This window comes from Balaenoptera acutorostrata, chromosome 3 (genome assembly GCF_949987535.1).
Source record: "Balaenoptera acutorostrata chromosome 3, mBalAcu1.1, whole genome shotgun sequence".
Classification (NCBI taxonomy): domain Eukaryota; kingdom Metazoa; phylum Chordata; class Mammalia; order Artiodactyla; family Balaenopteridae; genus Balaenoptera; species Balaenoptera acutorostrata.
The window spans coordinates 36,961,839-36,983,665 of record NC_080066.1 but is presented as its reverse complement, the minus strand read 5'-3'; the positions used below and the strand labels follow the sequence as shown (position 1 = coordinate 36,983,665).

Genomic DNA, 21,827 nt, shown 5'->3' with positions numbered 1-21,827 from the left:
AAGTTTAAACCATAATGCGATACCACTCCATCCACAAGAACAGAAAAAGAGTTATAATTCCAGTACTTGATTATGGTATAAAGCAGCTGGCACTAACATACCCTGCTGGTGGGAAAGTAAAATAGTACAACCTCTTTGGGAAAAGTTTGGCATTATATATTCATTTTGAAGAATCTCAAACTTAGAGAACTTGTGTGCCAGGATTCATGCACAATAATATTCATTACACCACTGCTTAACAGCCCCAAACTAGAAACAACCCAAATGTTGAACATCAAAACTGATAAACTGTTAGGTATTTCAAGACACTGTATACAGCCATCAATGTTAACAAACTACAGCTGCATGCAACATGGATGAGTCTCAAGCCAGCCATAAAAGCATACAATATGGAAGAAAGTTCACATTTTAAATACTTCTTAGGGATATATGCATGGGGATGAAATACATCAAGAAAAGCACAGAAAGATAATGGTTATATCTGGAGAAAGGGAGATGTGATCATTAGGGAAAACATGGGGAACTTTGGGGGTACTGGTAATGTAGGCAGTAGTTATGTGGGTGTTTACTGTGTAATTTATTAGAGTGTACAATGATTTTAGCAATTTCCTAGATAAATATGCTACACTTGATTTAGAAAAGTCAAGCAAACCAGTCGAAAAATGAATCAAACAAAAAAGGATAATCTAAGAAACCAGTGAAAGTTACTAAAGTCTAAATATGTGATGTATGCATATACACACACACGTCAAAACTGCAACTAAAATCCTAGATGTTAGGAAGATTCTGGGAAGATGGAAGAGTAGGAAGCACCAGGAATCTGTCTCTCCAGCTAGACAACAACTGTACTATACTAACAATCTGTATGATATAACTATTTCAGAACTCCGGAGTCTTGTTGAAGGCTTGCAACTTCCAGGGGAAGACTGGAAAGGTAAATTACTGTTCATTTCAGTCAATTTCAGCTCAGCTCTCAGCGTAGTAACAGCCATCCATCTCCCACCCGCAGCCACCAGCTGTCCACATGTTCCTGTAGCAGTTTGCACATAGTTTGTGGGAGTCAGGGTGGGCAAAAAGTACTTTGTCCTCCAAATATTGGGGATCTGTGCTCTGATCACTGACTGCTCCTTCTGATCACAAAGGTGCAGACAGAGGTGGGCAGCCATTCTTGCACCTCATTGTTGCACAACCCAATTCTTGCAAGCCCCTCCTCCTCCAGTTGAAGTGGCTTCCAGAGATTTAAAGGATTGGTGCCATTCCCCCCGCTTTTCCTCCCACTTTCATCCTTTATTTCTCACTTTTTCTCCTTATGGGAGCCGGATGTTAAAGACTAGGACATTCTAAAACAACCGCATATATGGGGAAAATTAGAATGTGACTGCCCGTGCCCAGGCAAAGGCTCAGTAAACACCTGAGAAGACACCTCAGTTTATATCTCAGGCTGATCCTCGACAGAAGCAACCTACAATAATCAAAAACAAAAAGCAAAACCGTAACAAAAAAACAGCAAACCACAGGGAAGGAGGAGAATTATTTTCCAGAGTTACCGTATTATTAGACTCAAACATCCAGTGTTCAATGAAAAAATCACAAGGCATACAAAGAAATAAGATAGAATGGCCCATTCAAAGGAAAAACAGAAATCAATAGAATTGTCCCTGAAAAAGACCTAATGGCAGATATGGTAGACAAAGAATTTAGAACAATGGTCTTAAAGATACTCAAAGAACTAAAGGAAGATGTAGAGAAAAGTCAAGAAAACAATGTGTGAAATGGAACAATGGAAATGTCAATAAAGAAATAGAAAACCTAGGGAATTCCCTGTCAGTAAAGTGGTTAGGACTCCACCCTTTCACTGCCAATGGCCCAGGTTCAATCCCTGGTCAGGGAACTAAGATCTCACAAGCTGTACAGGGCAGCCAAAAAAAAAAAAGACAGCCTAAAAAAAAAGAAATTCTGAAGCTGAAAAATGCAGTAACTGAAATGAAAATTTCACTAGAGGGATTCAAAAGAATATTTGGGGTGCTTCCATGGTGGCGCAGTGGTTGGGAGTCTGCCTGCCAATGCAGGGGACACGGGTTCGAGCCCCGGTCTGGGAGGATCCCACATGCCGTGGAGCGACTAGGCCCATGAGCTACAATTGCTGAGCCTGTGCGTCTGGAGCCTGTGCTCCGCAGCAGGAGAGGCAGCGATAGTGAGAGGCCCACGCACAGCGATGAAGAGTGGCCCCCGCTCGCCGCAGCTGGAGAGGGCCCTCGCACAGAGGTGGAGACCCAACACAGCCATAAATAAATAAATAAATAAATAAATAAAAATTAAAAAAAAAAAAAAAAGAATATTTGAGCAGGCAGAAGAATTAGTGATCCTGAAGATGAGACAATGAAAATTATAAAGGCTGAGGATCAGAAAGAAAAAAAGATTTAAGATATGTGAACAGAACCTCAGGGACCTGTGGGACACCATTAAGTAGACTAACAGATGCATCATGGGAAGCCCAAGAGAAGGAGGGGGGTGTGGGGAGGGAAGTGGAGAGAATATTTGAAGAAATAATGGTTGGAAACTTCTGAGAGTTGATTTAAATGAATATAAATACTGAAGGTCAAAATACTCCAAGTGAGGTGAACTCAGAGACTCACATCAAGACGCATTATCATCAAATTTTTAAGAGACAAAGACAAAGAGAACCTTGAAAGGAGCAGAGAGAAGCAAATCATCACTTACAAGGATCCTCAGTAAAATTATCAACAGATTTCTTATCGGAAGCTTTTGATGCCAGAAAACTGAGGGCTGATATATTCAAACTGCTAAAAGAAAATAACTGTTAACTGAGAATCCTGTATCCAGCATAACTGTCCTTCAAAAGTGAGGGAAAAATCAAGACAGCTCCAGATAAACAAAAGCTGAGGGAGCTCAGGACCACCAACCTGTCCTGCAAGAAATACTCAAGGGAGTCTTGCAAGGTGAAATGAAAAGACACTGGACAGGAACCTGAAGCCGCATGGAGGAAAAAAGATCTCAATAAAGGTAAATACACGGGCAATTATAAAAGCTAGTTTGTAACATAGTTTGTAGCTGTATCCTTTTTCTACATGATTTAGGCTATAAGGCATATAGTAAAAAAAACAACACAATGACAAAAGTCAATCTTCTCCTTATCAGCAATTAAATGATGTAAATGGATTAAACCAGGGATCCCCAATCCCCAGGCTACATGGCCTGTTAGGAACTGGGCCACAGAGCAGGAGGTGAGCGGGGGGCAAGCAAGCGAAACTTCATCTATATTTACAGCCGCTGATTCTGCTTTACGGTGAGTCATACAATTATTTAATTATATGTTACAATGTAATAATAATAGAAATAAAGTTCACAATAAATGTAATGCACTTGAATCATCCCGAAACCATCCCTGCCCCATCCGTGGAAAAATCGTCTTCCGCAAAACCAGTCCCTGGTGCCAAAAAGGTTGGGGACCACTAGATTAAACTCTCCAATCAAAAGACAGATATGCAGAATGGATAAAAACATATGACCCATATATGTCTTGTCTACAAGAGACTCAAGAACCAAAGAGACAAACAGAATGAAAGTGAAAGGACATAAAAAGATATTCCATGCAAACAGTAACCAAAAGAGAGCAGTGGTGGCTATACTAATGTCAGACGAAATAGACTAGGTCAAAAAAGGTTAAAACAGACAAAAAAGGACATTATATGTTAATAAAAGGCTCAATACAGCTAGATGATATATATACTACTTATAAACATTTATGCACCTAATGACAGACCATCAAAACACATGAAGCAAAAACTAAGAATTGAAGGGAGAAACAGACGGTTCTACCCTAATAGTTGGAGACTTAAATAACCCACTCACAATAATGAATAGAACAACCAGACAGAAGACATTTAAATAAGGAAATACAGGACCTCAGCAACAAAATAAACCAACTAGATCTAAGAAACCTATATGGAACATTCTACCCAACAACAAATACACATTCCCAAGTGCATATGGGACATTTTCCATATGTTAGGCCACGAATTAAGTCTCAATAGATTTTAAAAGATATCATACAAAGTATCTTCTCTGACAACAACAGGATGGAGTTAAAAATAATAACGAAAGTAAAACTGAAAAATTCACAAAACTGTGGAAACTGAATAACACACTTTTAAACAACCAATGGATCAAAGAAGAAATGAGAACGGAAATTAGAAAACATTTAGAGACAAATGAGAACAAAAACACAATATACGAAAACTTAAGGGATGCAGCAAAAGTGGTGAAGGAAATTTATATCTATAAAAGATCATATTAAAAACAAGAAAGATCTCAAATCAACAACCTAACTTTACAACTTAAGGAACTAAAAAAAGAACAAACTAAACCAAAGCTAGGAGAAGGAAGAAAATAATAAAGATTGGAGCAGAAATAAACAACATAGAAAACAGAAAAACAATACAGAAAAGTCAATAAAGTCATAAGTTGGTTTTTTGAAAAGATCAACAGAAACAAAACTTTATCTAGATGGACTAAGAAAACCTGGAGAGAAGACTCAAATTTCTAAATCAATAATGAAGGTGGGGACGTTACTACCTATTCCACAGAAATAAAAGAATTAAAAGGGTACTGTGAAAAACTATATACCCCAAAATTTGATAACCTAGATGCAGCGGACAAACTCCTAGAAACATAACTTACAAAGACTAAATCACAAACGAACAGACAATCTGAATCTATGTATTACTAGTAAGGAGATTGAATCAGTAATCAAGACTCTCCCAACAAAGAAAACTTCTGGACCTGATAGTTTCACTGGTGAATTCTACCAAACATTTAAAGAATAATTAATATCAACCCTTCTCAAACTTTTCCAAAAAACTGAAGAGGAGGGAACACTTCCCAATTCATTCTATGAAACCAGCATAATCCTGATACCATAAATAGACACTACTAGAAAACTACAGACCAATACCTTTACGACACTGATGTAAAAATCCCCAACAAAATACTAGCAAACAGAATTCAACAGCACACTAAAAGAATTATACACCATGACCAAGTTGGATTTATTCCTGGAGAGCCAAGGATGGTTTAACATACAAAAACAAAAACACACACAAAAAAAAGACAAAACAAAAAAACCAATGTAATACACCCCATCAACAAAATGAAGGGAAAAAAACCACATGATCAACTCAGTTGATGCAGAAAAGCATTTTGTCAAAATTCAACACCTTTTCATGATCACTCAACAAAATAGGAATAGAAGCAAATTACCTCCACATAATAAATGCCATATACGTAAAACCCAAAGAAAACATCATATTCAATGGTGAGTGACTGAAAGCTTTTTCTCTAAGATCAGGAACAAGGCAAAGATGCCTGCTTTCACACTTCTTTCAACATAATACTGGAAGTTCCAGCCAGAGCAATTAATCAGGCAAAAAAAATAAAAGGCATTCAAGTTGGAAAGGAAAAAGTAAAATTATCTCTGAGGAGAATACACTCTTATATGCAGAAAATCCTAGACTCCACAAAAATACTGTTAGAACTAATAAACGAATTCAGCAAAGCAGCAGATAAGAAGCCAACACACAAAAACCAGTTGCAATTATATACACAAATAACGAACAATCTGAAAAGGAAATTACAAAAACAATTCTATTTATAATAGCATCAAAAAGAATAAAATACTTAGGACTTAACCAAGAAGGTAAAAGACTTGTACAATGAAAACTACAAAACACTGCTGTAAGAAATTAAAGATGACATAAGTAAATGTAAACACATCCCATGTTCATAGACTTAATATCGTTAAATTGTCAATACTACCCGAAGTGATCTAAAGATTCAGTGCAATCCCTATCAAAACCCCAATAAGAATAAAGACACAGACCTACTAGAGAATGGACTTGAGGATATGGGGAGAGGGAGAGGTGAGATGTGACAGGGTGAGAGAGTGTCATGGACATATATACACTACCAAATGTAAAATAGATAGCTAGTGGGAAGCAGCCGCATAGCACAGGGAGATCAGCGCGGTGCTTTGTGACCACCTAGAGGGGTGGGATGGGGAGGGTGGGAGGGAGGGAGATGCAAGAGGGAAGAGATATGGGAACATATGTATATGTATAACTGATTCACTTTGTTATAAAGCAGAAACTAACACACCATTGTAAAGCAATTATACTTAAATAAAGATGTTTAAAAAAAAAAACCCCAATAACATTTTTTTGCAGAAATAGAAAAATCCATTCTAAAATTCATATGGGATCTCAAGTGACCCAAATAGCCAAAACAATCTTGACAAAGAACAACAAAACACAAGGACTCACGCTTCCTGGTTTTAAAACTTACTACAAAGCTACAGTAATCAAAACAGTATAGTATTAGCATAAAGACAGATATATAAACCAATGGAATAGAAGGCCTGGAAATAAACCCTTGCATATATGGCCAAATGATTTTTAACAGGAATGCCAAGATTATTCAATGGGGGAAAGAACAGTCTTTTCAACAAATGGTGCTTGGAGAACTGGATATCCACCTTCAAAAGAACGAAGTTAGACCCTCACCCAGCACCATTTTACTCTAAGTGGATCAACGACCAAAATATAAAACCTAAAACAATAAAACTCTTGGAAGAAAACATAGGACAAAACCTTCATGACACTGGGTTTAGCAATGATTTCTTGAATATGACTCCACAGGCACAAGTAACAAAAGAAAAAACAGACAAATCAGATTTCATGAAAATGTAAAAACTTTGTACATCAAGAGACACTAACCACAGAGTAAAAAGTCAACCCACAAAACTGGAGAAAATATTTGCAAATCATACATCTGATAAGGAATTAATATCCAGAATATATAGAGAACTCCTAAAACTCAACAAGAAACCAAACCACCCAATTTAAAAGTGGACAAAGGGCTTGAACGGACACTTCTACAGAGAAGATACAGAAATGGCCAATAAGCACATGAAAAGATGCTAAACATCACTAATCACTAGAGAAATGAAAATCAATACTATAAGATAACACCTCACACCCATTAGGATGGCCACTATCAAAAAAAAATAGCAAACAAGTGTTGGTGAGGGTGTGGAGAAACTGCAACCCTTGTGCACTACTGGTAGGGATGTAAAACAGTATAGCCTCTGTGGAAAACAGTATGGCAATTCCTCAAAAAATTAAAAATAGAATTACCATGTGATCCAGCAATAACATCTCTTGGTATATACCCAAAAGAGTTGAAAGCAGGATCTCAAAAAAATATTTGTACATCCATGTTCATTCACAGCAGCATTATTCACAATAGACAAAATGTGGAAGCAACCCAAGTATCCATCGATAGATGAATGGATAAGCAAAATGTGGTACATATGTACAATGGAGTACGTTATTCAGCCTGAAAAAGGAAGGAATTCTGCTAAATGCTAGAACATGGATAAACCTTGAGGACATTATCCTGAGTGAAATAAGTCACAAAAGACAAACACTGTATGATTCCACTTACATGAGGTAGAGTAGTCAAAACCATAAAGACAGAAAATATAACGGGGGTTGCCAGGGACTGGGGGGAGGGGAGAATGGGGAATTATTGCTTAATAGGTATACAGTTTCCATTTTACAAGATGAAAAGAGTTATGCGGATGGATGGTGGTGACTTTTGCACAACTATGTAAACGTATCTAATATCACTGAACTGTACACTTAAAAATGGTGAAGATGGTAAATTTTATTTTGCCACAATAAAAAAGAAAAAAATCTTAGATGTTATCAATATTGAATGTGGGAGCAGAATTTATTTGAATTTTTTTTTTTTGGCCACACCACACAGCAGGCAGGGATCTTAGTTCCCCAACCAGGGATTGAACCCACACCCCCTGCAGTGGAAGCACAGAGTCTTAACCACTGGACCACCAGGGAAGTCCCAGTAATTCAACTTTTAAAAATACATGACCCCAGGGCTTCCCTGGTGGCACAGTGGTTAAGAACCTGCCTGCCAATGCAAGCAGGGGACACGGGTTCGCGCCCTGGTCCGGGAAGATCTCACATGCTGCGGAGCAACTAAGCCCATGCACCACAACTACTGAACCTGCACTCTAGAGCCCGTGTGCCACAACTACTGAGCCCATGTGCCACAACTACTGAAGTCTGTGCACCTAGAGCCCATGCTCCACAACAAGAGAAGCCACCGCAATGAGAAGCCTGTGCACCGCAACGAAGAGTAGCCCCCACTAGCCGCAACTAGAGAAAGCCGGTGCACAGCAACAAAGACCCAATGCGACCAAAAATAAATAAATAATTAATTAATTAATTTTTAAAAAAACATGACCCCAGCAATGCTCTCATGACTGCATTCTTCATATACACCCACTACCATAATCACTGCCACCATTTAGTAAGTACAGTTATAGGCATTATTCTAGGTACTCAATACACATACCTTACTCAAGCTTCACAAAAATCCTATAAATGGGTACTATTACTATGCCTGTGTTACAGAAATTTAATCTCTAAGGTTAGAGCAAATCAGTAGCACAGCCACGATTTGTTCTCAAGTAATCTGCATCCAGAGCCCGCACTTTACTTTGTGTAGGTTTATTATGAAATGGGCAAACTGAATATGCTTTTTCAAAACTATACTTGAATCTCCCCACTTCAGAATACGTGTTTACATTTATACCACCATATAGTGGGTTAACAAACAATCTGGAAGAACCAAGAATGGCTCCATTAGATGGAGCAAGATCAAACAGACAATGGAACACGTTAGGCAGGAGAATGTGAAAAAGTTTTCAGAGGTGATAACCAAGCCAATCTTGAAAAAGGGTAGGATTTTTTTCTAGGTAGAGAATACTCAATTAAGTATTCTGCTTAACAATTCTTCTATGTACCAGAATAGCATTCCCTCCATGATTTCATCTAACTCAGTGATTTTAATTATATACTAATATATAAAAGAATCTCAAGAAACGCACCAGACAGTATAAAGGAAAAGAACCCTGGGACACAGTTCTAGAGACCTTTTCTGGGTTGACGGCAGATCATACATGCTACATGTATTCTTTTAACTGAAGAAACTATTTTATAATATGAACAAAAAACAAAATTAAGTTAGCTTTATACCCTGATTGACTGAAATTTTGAAGTGTGACAATAATTAAGGTCTACAAAGATATGGAGAAAAGCTCTCATGAAATCCTGACTGGATTGTACATTGATAAATTCACTATGAAAAAGAAGTCAGCAACTTAAAGTTTAAAGATAGTATACCTAATTACCCTGCAATTCACGTCTAGGCACATATGCTAAAGAAATTCTTGTTATATGCACACAAGGAGATATAAACAAGGATGTTCACCAAAATACTGTTTACAACAGCAGAAAAATGGAAGAGACCTAAACATCTGCCAGCAGAGGATCAGGTAAATAATGTATACATTTATATAAAATACTAATACACAGCAATTAAAATGCACTGGCTTGACTTAGATATCGATATGGACACACTGTAAACGTAATGATACACTGGGGGTGGGTAGCATATACCAGAAAGACAATATATGTTATACTATTTATGTAAACCTTTAAAGCAGGGGTCCCCAACCCCCAGGCCTCGGACCGGTACCAGTCTGCGGCCTGTTAGGAACCGGGCCACACAGCAGGAGATGAGCAGCGGGCAGGCGAGTGAGTGAAGCTTCATCTGCCACTCCCCATCGCTCGCATTACCACCTGAACCATCTCCCCTGACCCCATCTGAGGAAAAACTGTCTTCCACAAAACTGGTCCCTGGTGCCAAAAAGGTTGGGGACCGCTGCTTTAAAGCACGACATTTAGGAAGAGGTATGAGGGGTCTTCTTAGGTGCTGGTAACATTCTGTTTCTTAATTTGAGCTATGGTTACATGGGTGTATTTCTTTGTGATAATTCACCCCATTGTATACACTTACTTGTGTACTTTCCTGAATGTATGTTCTATTTACATAAAAAATTAAAACACACAAAGCAATGTTTATGGACAAATATGTAAAAGTATAAAGGAAATACACCAACTTTAGGAGAGTTGTTACCTCTAGGAGAGAGAGTAGGGGGACTTCCCTGGTGGTCCAGTGGTTAAGCACCCGTCTTCCAAAGCAGGGGACGGGGGTTCAATCCCTGTTCAGGGAACCAGCATCCCACATGCCACGGGGTAACTAAGCCTGTGAACTCTAGAGCCCGCGTGTCCCAACTAGAGAGCCTGCATGCTGCAACTACTGAGCCCACGCACTCCGGAGCCTACACGCCACAACTAGAGAGAAGCCCACCCACCGCAACAAAGAGCCCTTGCACTGCAACAAAAGATCCCACATGATGCAACTAAAGACCCGACGCAGCCAAATAAATAAATAAATATTTTTTTAAAAAGATGGCGCTGGCCTCAAGGAGAGTAGGGGAAAACAGACAAACACAACAAACGCAAAGTTTTATCTGATGTTTCATGTTGCCTCAAAAAGTTTCAAACATGTCAAAATCTTAACATTTGTTAAAGATGGGTGGTAGATACACAGAGGTAATTGATTTTCTACTCTTTTCTCTATTTTGAAATATTTAATACTAAAAAATTCTCTACAAAAGCAAAACAAGTACATTTAAATCCCACCATTCAGAGATAACTGCTGTTTTAAAAATGTTGACAGCTCTACTGAGGCATAATTGACATAATAAACTGCACATATTTAAAGTACAAATTTTGATGTTTCAGTATGTTACTTCCATGGGACCACCACCACAATCAAGATAATGAATATATCCATCATCCCCAAGTTTCCTCATGCCCCTTTGTAATCCCTCCTCTTCCCTGTCCCTGTGCCCCTTTCCCCACCAAACTACGGATTTGCTTTCTGTCACTACAGACTAGTTTGTATTTTCTAGAATTCTATGTAAATGGAATTTTAAGTATATTCTCTTTTTTTGTCAGGCTTCTTTCACTGAGTATTATTATCCTGAGATTCATCTATGCTGTGGCACACATTGATAAATAATATTCTTTTGTATGGACACGCCACCATTTGTTTATCCATTTCCCAACTGATGGACATTGGGGTTGTGTACACTTGCTGGCTATCACAAAGAGATTATGAACATTTGTGTACAAGTCTGTCTATGGATACATGCTTTCATTTTTGTTGAGTGTAACTAGTACTGCCTAAAACTGTCAAGGTCATCAAAAACAAGGAAAGTGAGAAACTGTCACAGTCTAGAAGAGCCTAAACAGACATGGGACTAAAAGTAATATGGGATCTTAGTACAGAAAAAGGACATTAGGCAAAAAATAAGAAAATCAAAATTAAATATGCACTATAGTGTCAATACTGGTTCATTAGTTGTGACAAATGTGACAGAAATTCACCATACTAATGTCAGATGTTAACAACAAAGGAAACTAGATGGGAATATATTCAAGAACTCTTTGCACTACTTTTGTAATTTTTCTGTAAGTCAAAAACTATTCTAAAACAAAAGTTTCTTTAAACAATCTATGAGTGGAACTGCTGGGTCATATGGTAGGTAAGTGTTTTAACTTTTTAGGAATCTACCAAACTGTTTTCCGAACGGTTGTACCATTTTGTATTCCCCCCAGCAGTTTATGAAAGTTCCACATCTTCCACATTCATGTCAATTCTTGGCATGGTCAGTCTTCTTAATTTCAGACATTCTAAAAGGTGTGTACATCATTAGTATTTTAATATAAAAAATTTTGGTGTATATTTTGCCAAGATATGCGTGTACACACACATGCATAGTCTTTTCAAACAAGATCAGCAAGATCAGATTTCCTGGTTCCTATTGGAAAATGGGCAGCTGCCTAAATCCAAATCTCTCCATATATCCTCCAAAAACCACATGGATCAACAAAAGTGAATAAAACCCTCGCAGACTGAAACTACAGAATATTTAGAAAACAGAATACCATAAACTTAAATTTGCATGTAAGAGGGACCCAAATTTCTAAAACTCAACAGAATGTATATCCAGCTCTGGAGCTCACATTAGAAAAGACCATCAGGCAGCAGCAACTAAACAGAAAACTACACACACAAAAATCATTTACAGTAGCATTAGACAGACACCTACCCAGACCCAGAGATAAACCTAAAAAAGGATGTCCAAGATGTCTATAAAACATTGAGAAAAATTAAAGACCTGATAAATGAAAGGATACACCAGCTTTATGAATTCAAAGATTTGTCGTCAACATACCAATTTTCTACAAATTGATTCACAGATTCAATGAAATCTCAATCAAAATTCCAGCAGAGTTTGGGGGTGGGAGTTGGGGGGGGGGGTGGAACGACGTGACACTGACAAGCTGAATCTATGACCATGTGGAAATACAAAAATCCAAGAGGAACCAAGAATCATGAAGGACAAAGCCAGAGGACTTCACTACCAAATATCAAAATCTACTATAAAGTTGTAGTAACTAAGACAAGGACAGATAAACAGCTCAGTGGAAGAAAACCGATATGCACAGACAACACATATACTTGATTTATCAGAAAGATGACAGCAGTGCAATGAAAAGGGATTTTTTTTTCAACATAGTACTGGGTCAACTGGCTATCCATGCAGAAAAAAATGAATCTTGACCTTACACCATGTACAAAATTAATCCCAGATGGGTTGGAAATCTAAGAGTGAAAGGTAAAACAATAATGTTTTTAAAACGAGACACAGAATATCTTCATGACTTCATGTTATTCAAAAAATACCAATTAAAAGTATAAAAACAAGCTACAGGTTGGGAGAAAATATTTTTATTCTATATATCAAAGAACTCATATGCAGAATATATAAACAGTAAACAGGAAAGAGCATCAAGTAAACAGGAAAAAGGCAGGTAACTGTAAAGAAATATTAGGGTAAGACCTGAAAAGGCACTTCAGGAAAGAGGATATCCAAAGGTCAACAGACATATGAAAAGGTGTTCAACTTCATGAGTCATCAGGGAAATGAAAATTAAAACTGCAATAGAGATGCCATTACATACTCACCAAAATGACCAAAGTGAAAAAGACAATACCAATTGTTAGTGAGGATGTGGAACTAACCCAAACCATCTGACATTGTCACAAGTGTAAACTGGTGCACTTGCTGTGAAAAACTGGCAGCATCTATTAATGCTGAAATCACACATACCCTATAAGTCAACACTCTCCTAGGAGTACACCCAAAAGAAATAAGTTCACCAAAAGACATGTTCACAGCAGCACTATTCATAATGGCCCCAAATGTCTATTAACAGTAGAATGAATAAGCCAGAATGAATACTCATACAACAGAATACAGTACAGCAATGGGAACAAATGATCCACAACCACTGGCTGTGATTTGGATGAATCTCACAGCTGAAGAGTACATATTTATAATTCTATTTATGTTAAGTTCAAAAACAGGCAGAACTAATGCATGCATCTAGAAGTCAGCATGGTGGTTTACCCTTCACTAGTTAAGAGACTGCAGGATTTCTGGGGGCTTCTGGTCTATTGCCTCTATATATGAGTGGATATATACAAGATATGTTTGGTATGTGAAAATACACTGAATTTGCATATTTATCACAGTAAAAGTATCATACATACTTTTCTGTATGTATGTTATACTTGGATTAAAAGTTAAATTTTTAACTGTTAAAGCCATATATTAAGGTTCTACAAAAAATTTATTTTGTGGGAAACAAGACTTCCCAAGAGTAATTTCAACTGTCTCCTGTTAGCTGGGACTGAATATAGTAAAATTATTATTATTATTATTTTTTTTTTTTGGCTGCATTGGGTCTTCGTCGCTGCACGCGGGCTTTCCCTACTTGCAGAAAGCGGGGGCCACTCTCCGCTGCAGCACGCGGGCCCCTCACCGCGGCAGCCTCTCCTGTTGCGGAGCACAGGCTCCAGGCGTGCGGGCTTCAGCAGTTGTGGCACGCGGGCCCAGTAGTTGTGGTGCGCGGGTTCTAGAGCTCAGGCTCAGTAGTTGTGGCACACGGGCTCAGTCGCTCTGCGGCATGTGGGATCCTCCCGGACCAGGGCTCGAACCCGCGTCCCCCGCACCGGCAGGCAGATTCCCAACCACTGTGCCACCAGGGAAGTCCCTGAATATGGTAAAATTTATTTCAGAATAGCTTTTCAGACAATTTAGTGATGATACTCCAGAATAAAAAAGGAAACCATCTCAGTCAGAAATTCAATACATCTGGCTACAGTTATACACTTCTTCGGTCCTAAATTGAAAGTCAGCAGTTCATCTAGATCTGGGTGCCAGTTACATGCTTGTGTTCAGCTGGAGACAGTGTGAGTTCTTCACTTATGATATGTACTTTTCTGTATGTGTATTACACTTAAATAAAAAAGTCTTAATCAGTGTTTCAGTCCCACACCTTACTGTGAACTACTTTGACTAATCTATCCCTTTTCTCAGGGAGTTAACATGAAACTTTTTCCTCCAGTCACCGCCCCCAGCCCATCCAGTAGTTAAGATGTCCCTTAATCTTACCAATTTTCACACTTTACAGACACTAAATACTCAGTTCATTTATGCTTTAATCACATGTCCATTTACAGCCCATTTCCTTCCTTCCTCAGAGTTTAATATTGATAGATTATGGTTTAAGGGACTAGGGCGTGGGGAAAGGGCCCTCTAGGTAGCAGACACCCCTCTCATGAGGAGTTGCTTGGGTAAGGGATCCAGCTCTGGCCTAACCTTCCAGCCCCATCCCAACTCCTACCACCCCACACACAACAACAAGGGCCATCTTGGTGGGATGCTAGCCCAAAAGCTCAGGCCTTCTGCAACTTCTCCTGAACCACAGGAAGTCACAACTTCCCTGTGTGTCAACTGGTGGCAATCAGACAGCTCCAGCCGCCCTCCTCCCTCCCTGCCCCACATCTTCTCTCAATTTCTCTTTCATCTCTACTCAGTCAAGGACAGAGAGCAAGTCTGCTGCCTAACAATGGGCTCAACCTTGCCTTGCTTCTTGGAAGCCCCCTCAATCTATACAAATGCTTCTCTTGGAAGACACTTCCCTGGCTTGGCTTGACAGCGGAAGCAGCATTGCGCCCCACTGTGCTCCACTAAGAGGGGAGGGAATCACTTCAAATGCTACCCTCCCTAAGCAGTCTTCTTACACTGACCAGGGAAAGGCTGAGATGATGTTTGTGGTAGTAGGGACAGCTCCTTGGCCTCTTCGTATCTGTGAAGCCAGAGAGGTGTATCTGGCTCCAACTCTTGGGGACTGTCATTGTACCACAGGTCATTTAACACCTCTTCAATTTCAGCTTTGGACCCCAATGCTAATTCTGAAGTGACAGTAAAAAAAAAAAAAAAAAAAAAAAAAAAAACTACTCAACATCCAGTTACAATGAAATAGCTTTCTCTTCTTCAAGGTGTGTTTCAAATGCTGCTTCATCCAAAAAGTGTTTCCTAGTTCCCTAACCAGTACAGTCTCTCCTTGCTTTGACCCTGCCACAGCACTTTCCCAATAATACCTTATCAACTGAGCGTGTAATTCTGATACTACTCACTGCATACTATATGCAATGAAATTTTGTCACAGCTAACACACAGCCTTGCAAATGACAATGCAAACATTTGCTCAAATGAAAAAAATAAATGGTACATAACTATTGCAAATTTAGGTATACCTATATGAAACAAGGTGTGCAATTAAAATTAAATGCGCCTATGCAAAATTCAAAAAGCAATGTGAAACACTAGCCAAGATACACCATTTTTAACAAGTTGTTTTTATTATAAAACATGTTTGGGGACTTTCCTGGTGGCACAGTGGTTAAGAATCTCCCTGCCAATGCAGGGGACACGGGTTCGAGCCCTGGTCCGGGAAGATCCCACATGCCGTGGAGCAACTAAGCCCGTGAGCCACAACTACTGAAGCCCACGCACCTACAACCTGTGCTCCGCAACAACAGAAGCCACCGCAATGAGAAGCCCACGCACCACAATGAAGAGTAGCCCCCGCTCGCCGCAACTAGAGAGAAAGCCCGCGTACAGCAACGAGGACCCAATGCAGCCAAAAAATATAAATTAATTAATTTATTTTAAAAAACCCATGTTTGTCACAGAAGAACCAGTAGGGGAAAGCACACAGAAAACAAATTACCCATTACACCTTCACTGCTACATTTATGTCTTGTCATTCCAGTCTTTTTTAATACATACATACATACCTGAGACTGTACTGTTTTGCACTTTGCTTTTTCACTTCAGGTACTGTGATTATCTATATCATTAAGTAGCCTTCTACAAACATCATATTAATAACTACAGAACATTCCACTGCATGGTTACTTCAGCTTTTGTTGTCATCAAATTGTCCTTCGTAATAATACTGTGATAACCAATCTTGTTCTTAGGTTTTTATAATTCTAATTATCTCCTTAGGTAATAGGATTACTTCTGACCAGAAGCTGCAAATTCACGTTAAAGTTCCTCATGGAAAATACATGCCCAAGTTTACTTGCTCATTAAACACAAGGTGGGTTTTCCTGCTGGGGAAACCTGGGAAAGCTGCTCTCTGCTCCAGGCCAGGCAGCCCTGCCTCACCACTCAAGACCAAGAGCCCACAGCCCTGCGCCAACATCTCAGGTGGGGACAAGGAGAGAGCTGACCATACCGTGGGGGCTAGGTATGTGCGAAGGACGGCCCAGAACACCTTGACCAGAACCTCTCCTACAATCCCTTGAGGGCCCTTCAAACTGCAGTATTGCTTTCCTTATTGAGCCCCCCACGAGAACTCTGTGAAGCATGTGGGGAGGTACCATTCTGCCCTACAGCTGGAAAAACTATCTACTTTATCTCACTGCCCAAGGTCAACCTTACAACCCAGGTTTCCCTATTTCTTCAAGGTACTCTTCTTGAACCCATGCCCTGAGAAGGCCCTGAAGAGGCCAAGAAGTCTGTACCTTGTAGTCTGGCCAGTGAGTGACCTGGGCACAGTGGGATGGTAACACTTTCACCAGTGCCTGGCATCTTGCCAGCGAGGCCACTGGGCGCCCTGGCCAACTGCAAACGTACACTCCTCAAAGCTCCTGTCTCACTGACCAGGAGCCTTCCCCTCACACAAGTCAACAACCTAGCATTAGCTGAAAAATACTTTGCTATAAACCATAAAAGTTCCAGCATGTCTGAAGCAACCCAGTGAAATTTAAGTCATTGTTGAGTGTCATTCTTATTGGAATGTAACTCATGCAACTTTCTGAAAAGAAAAAAACAACACATACATAGAACCAAGTAGGTTCTCTGAATTTTTAACTCAGCATAAGCTAAAGAATAAGGGTTAGCTCACAGCTGACTCCAATTAACAGAAAACATTACATGTATACTCTTTTGGAAGTTGTAAGAGACAAGACCCACCCGTGTCTCCCAGCCCCCATGCTCTTCTCTCATTTCCCTTCCAGCACAATTTAATAAATAAATTCCATGAGGCCATCTCCTTCCTAACGGACTTCTCCTTTAAACATTTAGCTACTTTATGTTCACATGCTCCTGCATCTTTGTGGGAATTATTTCCAAGGCCAAATTAAAAATAAATCAAAGAATTTGTAACTAAAAAACAGCAATTACCAGTCCTTGTTCTGAGAATCTGTGTGTTACCAGATATTTTCAAGGTCTGTTTAAAAAATTAAAAACATGCTCACTTTCATCTAAAATAATTCAAACAAAAAATATTCCATCAACATTCCTATAATATGTTGCAATTCCCACAAAAAGATTATGAAACACTGTTAGGACACCCAAGCCTCCTTGTGAAGAATCATCTTCAGGAGATGCTCCCCTTTCCCCCATTATTCTGTGGAATATACTAAATATCATAAAAATCAAATGCTTGTTGACTTGCACTCATTTTGAAAGAAATTAAATACTGAAGAGCTGCACCATTCCATACAGTAGCCACTAGTCCCACGTGGCTACTGAGCACTTGAAATGAAGCTAATTCAAATTGAGCTGTGCTGTAAATGTAAAATATACACTGGATTTTGAAGTCTTAGTACTAACAAAAGAATATCTCAACTAAGAGTTTTTTATGTTGATTACATGTTGACATGATATTTTGACTACATTGGGTTAGATAAAGTATTAATTACACTTTTAAACTTTTCTAACGCAGCTATAAGGAAATCTATCTTAACATACATGACTCTACTGTAATTGTATATATAAATAGCCCTGTCACTTTGACCTATCCTTTTTCACCTAATCTTCTTGTGATTCATAAAAAAAATTTCTGTATTATAATCGAAGGAAGTCTTCACCCCAAAGGGGACCCAATCCACAAGGCAAACTACAAAAGGGGCAAGTGTTGTCAGAGATTCAAGGTCATTCTTCATAGGCATCACCAGGAAGCTGCCTAGAAACAGCTGTGTACACATGCCTAGCACATCCAAGTTTTCAAATCTAAGTCACCTGGCAAATGATCATGGATTCCTCGATTTACAGGTGTAGTGCAGACTCTACTGAAATCCAGAGAATTATCCAATATGGCATTTATCCTTCGAAAGATATTGGCATTGCTACACGTGGAGAGCGCAGGTGCTTCCTGATTGTCCCAGCAATCTTTTATCCTTCCTGCGTCTTCCTCCTAGACGCAGAAAAAAGATGTTTAGATTTTCTACTCTCCCTTTTGATAGAGACTTCACACCTCCTTTCTTCTAATCCAACACAAGTTAAAGTAACAAGGACTTGGGTTTCTTGCCTATATATTAAAATACTTCACTCTGAGCAAGGCACCCTGAGAGAACCATAAGAGGGAAAAACACTGAAATGTAAGATGCTGCCTCAAGAACCTTCTAACATAATGGGACATGTATAGGAAGTAGAATGGCATGGTAGCAGCAACATGAGCTTTAAGAACCAGACACACCTGGTTCAAATCTTGAATTTATCTACACAATAGATTATTTGGCAATAAAAAAGAATGAAGTACTGATGCATACTACAACACAAGTAAACCTCAAAAACATTAAGTCAAAGAAGCCAGTCACACAAGACCACAGATTATATAAGACCAATTACATGAAACATCCAGAATAGGCAAATCTAAAGTAGATTTGTTGGGGCTTCCCTGGTGGTGCAGTGGTTAAGAATCGCCTGCCAATGCAGGGGACACGGGTTCCAGTCCTGGTCCAGGAAGATCCCACATGCTGTGGAGCAACTAAGCCCGTGCGCCACAACTACTGAGCCTGCGCTCTAAAGCCCGCAAGCCACAACCACTGAGCCTGCATGCTGCAACTACTGAAGCCTGTGCACCTAGAGCCCGTGCTCCACAGCAAGAGAAGCCACCACAATGAGAAGCCCGCGCACCGCAACGAAGAGTAGCCCCCACTTGCCGCAACTGGAGAAAAGCCCGCGCACAGCAACAAAGACCCAACGGGGCCAAAAATAAAATAAATAAAATAAATTTATTTAAAAAAAGTTGATTAGCTGCCTTCAACTGGGGATGTGGGGAGCAGGTTAGAGGGTCATGTCTAACAGGTACAAAAATTTTTTTTTTTTTCAAAATTTCTTTTTGAGATAATGAAAATATTCTAAAATTAGACGACGGTGATGGTTACAAAACTGTAAATACATGTGTGGAAAGACGGTCTATATGCTTTGGAGTACAAATACTAAGTTTACCACTTAAGTATCTTCTTTGAGCCTTGGTTGCCCTAGGTACAAAATGGAGTACCACCTACTTTACAGTTGAAAGGTGAACTTTACGGTTATGCAAATTATATCTCAATACAGTTGTTTAAAAAGTTTGGTTCTGCCATTTATTGGCAGTTATTAATCTCTGTGCCACAGTTTCCCCATTTGTGAAAACGGAGAAGAGTACCTACTAACCTTTTGATGAGATGTTTACAGCACTTAGCATGGTGCTGGCATATGGTAGCTACCATTTTTACATCTGAAGATATAATCACAGGAAAAGACACGGTCAGGACCAAGAGTGGTACAAACACCACCCAAAGGGAATTGTTTAAATAAGTTATACAATTCCACATGGTCATTAAAAGTACTTACAACTCAGGTAAGACATTACTGAATGAGAAAAGCACTCCCAGATACATAAACATGAACTGAACCCCCACCCAAGTGATTCTTTTGGTATTCTCTATCTCAGCAAATAACACCACCATCCTCCAGGTGCCCTAGACAGAAATCTAGGTACCATTCTTCACTTTTCAATCTCCCTCACTCACCACATCCCATGCCTGACATATAAGCAATGAAATACTGGCTGACAGACTGAATCTTCTAAGGGGAGCCTGACTCATCAGTTCTATCATTCCCAATTACCTTGGGGGGAAAAAAACAGACCAAGTAAGGAAACTAGCACCTAAGATCTTGTAGCTGATCACTTCAAAACAAAATTTTAAAAGCCTGGTGCTATTCTGTTTAACCTATTAAAATCCAGGTATAAGCATGAGAATGACCAGAAACATTTACAATTTTATAAACCCTGCAGGATGGCCTTAAAGGGACAAACTTGAGTTCCATATCATTTTCAAGCTCTTGAAAGACTGTGAGGATGACCAGAATACACAGTCCTGCAAGGTTGTTTTCCCAAGCCCTCCAGAGAGGTCCCACCGAGAATGGTTAAATCCACTGACACAAGGCCCTTTTCACAACTGTAAATTTCTAAGATGATTTTCAACTTCACTAAGGCAACTTCACAAGGGCTAAGATAATAAGCATTTATAATCAATCTGTGGATCTTAAGGCTACATGCTTCATTCATTCCCTGCCTAATAACCATTAACCAATTGCCTGCTATCTACAGCAGCATTCTAAGGGTAGGCAGGTTACACAGAGACTCAGTCAAAAAAATTTTTGAAGTCTAGAAAGGGAACTAAGACCTGATTATGTCGTGAACAATCACAACACAAGCTACAATGTGCTGTAAACATACACTGTCCTCTGAGCCGAGGGGACTCAAAGGAAGAGAATGTGCCTGGAAGTGAGAGTAAGACGAAGGTCTGAAGAACACAGAGAACAGAGCAGCATTATCAAAAGTGGTACAGCAAGGCGGAGCGTTAGGTATGGGAGAAGAGAGCAGACTGGAAAGAAGGTCTATATGCTTTGGAGTACAAATACTAAGTTTACCACTTAAGTATCTTCTTTGAGCCTTGGTTGCCTTAAGTACAAAATGGAGTACCACTTACTTTGCAGACTTTGTGGTAATGAGAAATTAAAGTGCCTGGATACGCTCAATAACTTATTAGGGACAAATGTCTCCCAACTCCATCACTGTTACTCATAAGTATGCTTTCAACTTATCCTAATCAAGTTCACAGAAAAGCTTACAGCACATAACTAGAGGGCTTTTTGCCTTTATGGTTTGAAACTACCACTCATAATTCTTTAAAATCTGAACCCACACCATGCAGCTATGTTCGCTAGTTCAGGAATAAGATCCTAAAATGTTATACCTATTTGTATGCCATAACAAATCTAGATTTGCCCTATTTTGGAAACCCTGGCCTTGTCTTCAAATACCATATAACCCGGGATCAACATGGTGATGAAAGGGCCATTCCTTTAGGTCAAAATCCTGGTTTGCGGATATTTGTCATAAATGAATGCCAACTCTACCACCTTCTGGGTTTGTTTTCATTAAGTTTGCCTTTAATCAACAACAAAATATCTACACTGCAGACCACTTCAAGACTATTACCTGATTCCTCAAAAGCCAGCTGAAAGATTTATGGAAGACTGTCTGAATGGGACACAGTTTATCTACTCCTCCTGATGGAGTTTTAAGCCTGGGGTTCCATGGATTGGAATC

General features: G+C 39.3%; 1 protein-coding gene across 3 annotated transcripts in view; it reads right to left on the bottom strand.

The window, feature by feature from the left end:
* The window catches only part of CPEB1 (cytoplasmic polyadenylation element binding protein 1), a 96,667-nt gene that overhangs the window by 61,254 nt on the left and 13,586 nt on the right, over positions 1-21,827 (bottom strand). For all 3 annotated transcript variants that reach the window (XM_057544568.1, XM_007194275.2, XM_057544569.1), the window contains exon 2: positions 18,464-18,638. The gene's annotated coding sequence lies outside the window, so the exon portion shown is untranslated. The remainder of the gene's footprint in view (positions 1-18,463; positions 18,639-21,827) is intronic.